The sequence below is a fragment of the Alligator sinensis genome, unplaced genomic scaffold (genome assembly GCF_000455745.1).
Source record: "Alligator sinensis unplaced genomic scaffold, ASM45574v1 scaffold881_1, whole genome shotgun sequence".
Classification (NCBI taxonomy): Eukaryota; Metazoa; Chordata; order Crocodylia; family Alligatoridae; genus Alligator; species Alligator sinensis.
This window is the reverse complement of record NW_005842346.1, coordinates 303,715-312,448: the sequence shown is the minus strand read 5'-3', so window position 1 is coordinate 312,448 and position 8,734 is coordinate 303,715. Positions and strand designations below refer to the sequence as shown.

Genomic DNA, 8,734 nt, shown 5'->3' with positions numbered 1-8,734 from the left:
ATATATCTATTGATTTTCGTACTCAAAATTTGCACTCCTGCCTAGAGCAGCAGCAAGATTTCAAATGTCTGCTTTTACAAGGCTCCCCAATTGCAGCTGTGTAAGAACAGAAAAACAGTCACATATACAATAGGCCTGTGCAAAGCAGCTAGTATTCACTTCAGATTCAGCCAATTCAGGAAACAGTGATTCAATTCAGTGATTTGAATCACTGTTCCAAATCAATTCGGCCGAATCTGCCAGCCCGGCAATGGCTGCCCTACCCACCCAAGCTTTCAGCACTTTGGAAAAAAAAGCTTTGACCCACCAGGTGTTGCCAGGTGTGGGGGGTGACCCCTGCTGCCCCCCACTGCCCCACACTGCATGGGGGGCTCTGCATGAGCCCCCCAACCCCCCCCCACTCCCTCAGTCTCCCCCATGGCTGTCCCACCAGCCCCAGCTCCAGCTCTTTAAGAAAACGCACCCCCCAAAACCCTGGACTCACCATTTCCTGCCCAGCGGGCGGGCAATTTCCACTGCTCCCTACTGCCCCATGTCATGTGGGGGGCTCTGCATGAGCCCCCCGAAGGCCCGAGGCCGCAGCAGGAACAGTGACTCCCAGGGTTTTTCTTGGTTATTTTTTTTCTTAAAGAGCCGGAGCTGGGGCGGGTGGGGCAGCCATGGGGGAGGCTCGAGGAGCGAGGGCAGTTCAGGGGGCTCATGGCAGAGCCCCCCACACAGCATAGGGCAGTGGGGGGCAGCAGGGATCACCCCCCCACCCGGCACCAACTGGTGAGTGGGGCTTTTTTTTAAAGCACTAGGAGCTGGGGCAGGCAGGGCAGCCATGGGGGGGCTGGGGGAGCAGGCAGGGGATGGGGACTGGCAGGACCCCACCCCATGGACCCCTCCCATCTCCTCCAGCCCCCCCCTCTCCCATGCCTACTTACCAGCTCCGAGTCTGGCTCCAGCTCCCTGTTGCAGCAGGCGGGGGCTGCCTGAATTATCGAATCGGGCCGAATCTCCTTCAAATCAAATCAGCACCTGAAGCTTTGCACAACACTAATATACAACAGGATTGTGGCAGTGCCTGGTCAAAGAAAAAGACCTCTAGCAAGGGGTACCATCAGGCGGTCCTCTGCAACAACAGATCCAGAGTTTCAATTGTGATGTGCTTCTCCATCACAACAGGGAGTCCAGAAAACCCACCCCTGATACGTTCCTACCATCCCAAAGTTGTGCTCCCTGTGCCCGGGCTTATATATGACTATTTTCTTCAGTTTCTGCTTTGGAAGAATCTCCCACCATCCTCATCAGGGGCTTTTGGAACTCCTTTACTCCTCTCCAGCCCTTTTACTAAGCATGGAGGTAAGGGTCTTATCCCTAGTTTATTGTATGACATAACACGCATGCAGATTAATTGTTATTTTATGTTATCATAGCACCTAGGAGCCCACTCATGGTGTTCTTCATACTAGGTACCATACAAACACAGAAAAAAAAAATACTATCTCTGCCCTTCTTATGGAATCTTAACGCCCTCAGTTCCAAGGCAGATCCTACACAATTTCATCATAATAGCCCAATCCTGCAGCAGAGTGAGGACATCTAACTCTTCTAGAAGTCAAGGAGAATTAAGAGCACTCAGCATCTTGCAATATCAGAATCTAAAAATATTAAACCATATTCTGAAGAAGGTTTAATAAACAACCCCTTGATACATTTACTGTTACTCCACTATTTGTGGAGGAATTCACTTTGACAACAATGCAATCAGTATTTTCTAGTACCAAAGAAGAACCTCAGAGTTCAATGAATGAGCATTTGATGAATCTGAAATAATAGTTCAGAGGTAAACTATAAATTTCAATTTAAGGAGCTTAACATCAAACGACATCTCTATATACTACATTTGCAGACTCTCCATATAAATAAAGAAACAAAGCTGCATTATGCCAACTGGATTTTATCCTGCTTAAAAAGGGACAGTCTTGTCAATGGTCAGGAACTGTACTTAGCTCTGGCCAAGCAATGGTTCCCCCCAAAAAACGTGTTGAAGATCTAAAAAAAAAAATTATCTTTAAAAGTTTTCACATGTTCATTAAAACTGAACCATTACAGTTTAACACCCCCCCCCTTTTCTTCTTTGGTTGGTTGTTTTTGATGTGTGAAAACTAAAAAGATGTTGTTTCTTTTTAATGAACATTTTAAAAATTTTAACCAGCTCTTTGTTCTTACCAGATAGTGTAAAAACCCAGGAGATGACCCTTCCCTTTCTGGACATAAAAAAGAGAGTTCCTTACTATGAGATTTGCTATGGTCAGGTCCACAGCAGTTCAGGGATACAGAAGCAACAGATCCAATAAACTAACCTGGCTCTCCTGTTTGTTGTATCCTTTATCAATGGCCAGGTGGAATCCTAATGTATGACTTTACTAATTAAATTAAACATCTCCAGATCCTCATGAATTTGTAACACTCTTACAAGCTGGTTAAGACACTGTATCTTATTTCATTTTGCAAACAGTAATAAGGAAACCCTGCCCTTAGCATGTGTTATGGTTTTTATGGGTAAAGACAGTCCGTTCCAAGTGCCTTGCAGATATACAAGATCCAAGTCTTCAGTTCATTACACTGGTGTAACAATGCAAATCAATGGAGTTATGCAGATATAAAACCAGAGCAATACAAGGTGACATCCAAGAGATTTAACAAGTATGGCCTTGCAGGTAGGGCACTCATTTAGGATTCTAGAGATCTTATTTTAATTCCTGACTCTACAACACACTTACTGAATAATGGTGGGCAAATTCGTAGTTTCCCATTCAGCCATTTCCCCCCTCTATACAATGGGGATCATAACATCTCCTTTCTTCCACCCTTTGTCTGGGATATTTGGATTGTTAATTGTTTGGGACTGTTTTCTTAAGCTTTGTGCATACACTGCCTAACACACTGCAATCTCCAAGACTACTGTAGTACTAGTATATAGTAATAGTTACAAGAGTAAACTAATCAGACACAGAGCATCTCTAGTCAAAGTACCACTGCTTTTATATCGTGTCACTTTCTTCCTTTCTTGAAGTGCTACAATCAACACTTCCTGCAACAAAATCATCGATTTCCATGGATCCTACACATGCCTATCACATCATATGCTATACCACATTCAATTCATACACGCCCTCAGGGAAACTATATGGGTAAAACCAAATTGTAACCACATTCCAGAAAATGCATTCCCACAGAAAAGAAGATAAAGGACAGAAAAACTCTATCACCAGGAGAACACTTTCCTCAAAAAAACCTCTCTCTCCCTCTCTCTCTCTCTCTGACTTCATATTCCTTGTCTTCAAAGAAAGCCTGCAAAATACCTTCAAAACACAAGTCTGGAAACAGAAATTCATATATCTACTAGAGTTCAAAAAACATGGATTTAAAAGAGACATTGGTTTTAAGACTCATTATAACTGCTCTCTCCCTCTGCTAATTTGTCTTTTGTCCACAGGTGAATTTAAGGATTTAGAGGGGTCAAAATTATTAATCTGATTAGAATAAAGTAAAGCAACTGCTCTTGCACAGTGATTGCTTCTTTTCCAGACCTGATGAAGGGCACTCAAAACCTGAAAAGCTCATCTCCAAACTATGTAAGTTTGTCCAATAAAAGATACCTCACTTTGAGAATCTTGTTTCTTTTTACGTAAACAGATGCATTTATCAGGTGTCTATTACAGTAGACTCTGGATCCTAAATATACCATTTCATTCCTTCACTGCTTTGTACTTTGGAAACTTTCATTCTAGCTGCCCAGTATTGCAACACCTTCACCTGGAAAAAAAAGAAAAATATTTTAAATAGAATACTTATGTACATTTTTCAGAATTTACTGTAAGAGTTAACATATTTCAAGAATAAATTAGTCAGATAATTCTGTGTTAAATCTGCATTGTACAAATTCATCTCTAACCAAGTGGAACAGCTATGGTAATGAGCAGTCTGAAATTAAAAAAAAAAATCTCTAATAGAGTTATTCATCCGAACATTATTTCTGAGTAGCTTATCTGTTGTTCCTATAGAATGAGAAAACTGTTCTTGTGGCATGTTACCAGTTTAATCATACGCCAATTTCTTTAGCTGAAAATGAATTTGAAGTATATCTCAGCATATTTATAATTTCAGAGTTGCTGAAGCTGGATGTACCACACAATTTGTGTGTGCACGCGTTTTTAATCTGATAAATATTTGTGAAGGGCTTGATTCATAATATAGAAATGTACAGCTGGGACATATTGGTCCATGGGGTCCCCACTTACAGAGAGTCAAGGCCTAAATCATCTCCACTAGATGTTTGCCTAACTCAGTGGAGGTCAACCTTTTTTGGCAAAAGTGCCACAAATTAGCCTCACGCACTCCCTGAGTGCCACTCCAATCCTTTTCTCCTGCCCAAGCTACTGCTCTGCTTTCTGCTCCCTACCTTGTGCTACCTGTCAAGTACACTGTCCTACCTTCTGCTCCCTGCCCTATCTATTGTTGTTCTGCCTGTCTCCTCCCTGATCTGCCACATACTGCACACAGAGGCTGCTAGTGCCACTTGTGTAGGCTGGCCACCTCTGGCCTCACTAATCTTAAACACCTCCAGAGAAGGAGAGCTATGAAAATCATTCATGGATACGCTAAATAATACCACAAATTTAACTGAATTTTAAAAAACCCTTATCATAGCAATTTATTCCATTCACCAGCCTCACCAGGGTAACATCTGTTATCCTGGTATGAGACAAACATGATCATTTGGTGCTTTTAGATCTAGCAAGTTGTCCTTGTGGATCTAATGGATTAATGTACCTTCAGCACACTGTTATGCATCTTCACATACTTTGAATTTATAAAATACCAAAAAAAAATCAGTAATTGTACCAGATTAGCAGCCCTTTTTTCCCTCCATTCTGTGGAGTGGCTTATAGACAGCAGATGGAGCCTCTTGGACTCTCAGATAGGGCAGTCGAACAAGTCAGATTTTACTACTGTACTGTAAAGGAACTAAAATAGAATAATCAACATTTGTACCAACCAGAGGTCTCAATCAGATTGAAACTCCATTGTGTTTGGCACTCTACAAATATGTGAAACATGACAGATGACAGTATATACCCGAAAGGAATTAAAGATAGTTAAAAATGGGGCATTTTTTCATATTTTTTCCAAAAGTTTCCCTTTTTAAAATATGAACTTGTCAAGCCACACCACTTCGTTTCAAAAACATGGCATAACAGATAGATGAGATAACTGTGAGCGTGACTACTGATTAGCTATAATGATGCACACTCACAATTCCCTATTTATCTAGCTATTATTGAGTGGCAATTTGTTGTATGGATTGTACTTGAAAGAGGGGGGTGCAGGATGTTGTGGATTTTGACTGGAAGGCTTTTCTGTTCATAAAGGCAGCATGGGAGAATATGCAAAAGGTGCCTGTGGAAGAAGTATAAGCAGGCATCAATATCAGGGTATACACAGGAGTCAAATTTATAAGGTCATAGGACAGATGGGTGAAGTAGAACTTACTTTCAAGTTAGTGGCTCTAAAAGTCATTCTCACGCATGAAAAGTATTTTTTTTTAAACATTCAGTGTGTTTTCACGATCTTTTTAAAACAGCAAATATGTTTTTATTGGAAATACTGTAAATATATAATTTGATTCCCCTATGCAGAAAAAAGTCAATAAGAAAATGGGGAAAGCCATGCAATTGCCCTCCAAAGATTTTCTCAATTGTGCTCTAGGAAAAGGGGTAGCTTCTACTGTGGCTCCCACCTCATAAAAATTGAAGTTAGAGATTCCACAGTACAGAAAAATTAACACAACCTGACATTGTGTGTCATATATGTATGGGATATATATTCAATAGTGAAACCACATGGTACGCTGCCAATTGTGAGAACTTCACCTGTACTTTTTTGCATCGATCTTTCCCCCATTTTTTACAGCCACTATTCCTTAATTAAAAAACAAAACAAACAAAAAACCTAACAGGAAATAATCTAGTCCTGGACTGATGCAGGACTCAATCTCCAGGAATTACTTCATATTATTCCTCAGCCTGTGTTTTATATGAGAGTAGACTAAATTAACAAAATGGACATAACATCTATGAAAGTATAGATCTATGAAACGTGTAATATCTCACTAAAAGCTCACTTTTCTGCAGAGCTAGAAATGAAAGAGGATTTCCAGCTTTCAGTGTCACTGTAAACGTTAGTGTTTGATCCTATTGATATCTAACTGCAAATTCACGGTGATATTTAGATGCAAGAAAATTGTTTTATTGTAGATGCATTTTTGCCTTAACTGTACTTTTCTTCCCCTGAGAATCTCATGCAGTGAGCTTCAGGATAACTAAAGCACAGGGATTAAAAATCCTAACCCTAGTGAGGTCAATGGAAGTTCTGTCATTGACTTCAGTGGAACCAGGATTTTTACGCCAGGCGTTATTTGTGTGGAGTATAGAAATAGTCCCAATAAAATATTGTAAATATCTGAAGGATATTTCCTGCAGATTATGTGATATGTGCAGACTACATTCCTGCAGCAGACAGGTATTATCAGTTTTCACTGGGGCGATCCTCTTCACCAGCCAGGGATATGCAGCCATTCCAAACTTCTGCCAATAACTTCTGCCCTCCTCTCTCCCCTCCCCTCTCCTCCCCTTGCCTGTGATGCTCAATCAATCGTATTATTATTACCAGAAATGTGCTAGCATCTCCAGCCATGGGCATAAACATGGGAGAAAACAAAAACAGTTTTTAATTCAAAGACAAAACAAAGGAGCCCGTGGATACTATTTTCCAAGAAAAAGGTCACGTTTCTTGCAATAGGAACCACATGGTAGAAGATGATGCTGAAACATTAAGGTCCAATGTTCAATGACCAGAAAAGGAACAAATTGATCATTTTTCCCAGATATATTATTATGGCTAAGTAGTGGAAAAGAGGTATACAAGAAAGCTATTGTTCTCCAGTTCCCTTATAATAGTCTCTTCCTACCCATATTTAAGTCACAGGCAAATCCATACTTACTGAAAGCAGAATGAGTTCTGCCTTTCTGAGTTGGTAATACTCTAAATTTCCAAGTTTTTTCCCCCCTTTCCCTGCTATTATGTGTTGGTTAGGGAAGTCGCTCTCAATATACATTCCTGCCATTTGTTCTGCCAGGGGCTGGTTTGTCTCCCTGTCTGAATGAGGGCCTGGTGGTGTTTCTTACAGAAAACTCTCCTTGGAGCCCACTGCACTCCATTTAATGACAGCGTTCCTTTTCAATTTTCTAAAGCAGCTTTTGTTGCTTCCTTCACTGTCGCTTCATAGCACAGAACCAAGGCTTCATTATACACGATCCTGGAGTACCACTAAGGGATTTTCCAGAGCTGATTATCTCCCATTGTTGGTAATATCCTCTTAGGGGCTTGGCGATGTCTATCAATCAGGTCTGTCCCACTCCACTTGGAACACACTGCTTTCTCTCGCTCTTTTTAACAGGCATCAAGTGAAATGGGGCTCTCATCTCCCGCTTCATCAATTCTATCAGCAAAGCTTAGGGAGCAATTCCTTAACCAGCTGCAACCGCGCTAAGGAAAAAAATAAAACCAGCTAAATACAAATGGTCTCAGGAAGGGAGGTGTTATGATTTGTCTTGAAGGGGGTTGTCTCTATTGCTCCATGAGGAAAGGGTTAAAAATAATCCAATTACTTGACAGTAATTTTCCCTGATGGATTGGGCTACTGAGTATTCACTGTGCTAAAGGTTTCTGCAGCCTCAGTCTAGGGGCCCTGCTATACGTTCAAATTAAACCTGGATAGAAGCCAGCCATAGAGCTGTTACATACTGGCTAGCTCTTCCTATAGCTGGGTAATCACTTTTATAGCATTATTATTATTTCGAAGGTGTGTGGTCCAAACTTACTGCATAATTAAGCTGTTAATTATGTCATAATTACTCTGCGGGTGTGGCAAAGTAACTTATTGCATCATTAACCAATTCATTGTGTAAGGAAGATCTATTAACCCAACTGCAGAGAGATGAAGTTAGGTCTGTCCTTATCCAAGGGGTGGGACACCGGCAGCGCACGCTGTTCCTTTCCCCCCAGCCCCACGTTCCCAGGGAGGTCTGCTCAGCTGCCTCACGACTTTTCCTAGAAGACGCTGGTTTGCTAGGTGTGGGCTGCTGCCCTGTCCTAGACCCTATTTCCAGGCCCTGTTTTCTTTCATGCTGTGGCACCAACACCTTGAGAGCTTTCTTCGTTGGGACAGCTGTGTGAGTCATATAGATTTAAGGAGCAGGGCTGTAAACTGAAACTGGCTATGCTTTCTGCTATGTATCAGGGTGTATCTAAGCCTTCCTGCAGGCACTGGGTGATGGGTACAGCCAAGGCTGGGGACTTTGACCACGGGGTGCCCATGCTCCTATTGGGACCAAAGCCGGAGGTACCTGTCTGCTCAGGGCCCGACAGATCCCCAGATTTGGGGTCAGGAAGGAACTTTACCCCTTGGCCAGAAGGGAAGGAAGGGACTGCAGGGGGGTCTGCCTTCGTCGTCAGCGGGGCCAGACCCTCCACCCCAGCTTCCTACAACCCGGAGGTTTTCCGCAGGGCTCCCCCGCTTTACGCGTGGGAGCTCCGGGGCTGGGTCCGTGTTGCGTCAGGACCCGGGGCAGCCCTACTGCCTCTCCAGCCGCCCTTGTGTAAGAAGTACTTGGGATGACGGCTG

At 42.3% G+C, this 8,734-nt stretch overlaps 1 protein-coding gene across 1 annotated transcript in view; it reads left to right on the top strand.

The window, feature by feature from the left end:
- Nucleotides 1-8,204: 8,204 nt before the first annotated feature.
- The window catches only part of GDNF (glial cell derived neurotrophic factor), a 15,657-nt gene continuing 15,127 nt past the window's right edge, over nt 8,205-8,734 (top strand). The window contains exon 1 of the mRNA XM_006028935.2: nt 8,205-8,282. The gene's annotated coding sequence lies outside the window, so the exon portion shown is untranslated. The remainder of the gene's footprint in view (nt 8,283-8,734) is intronic.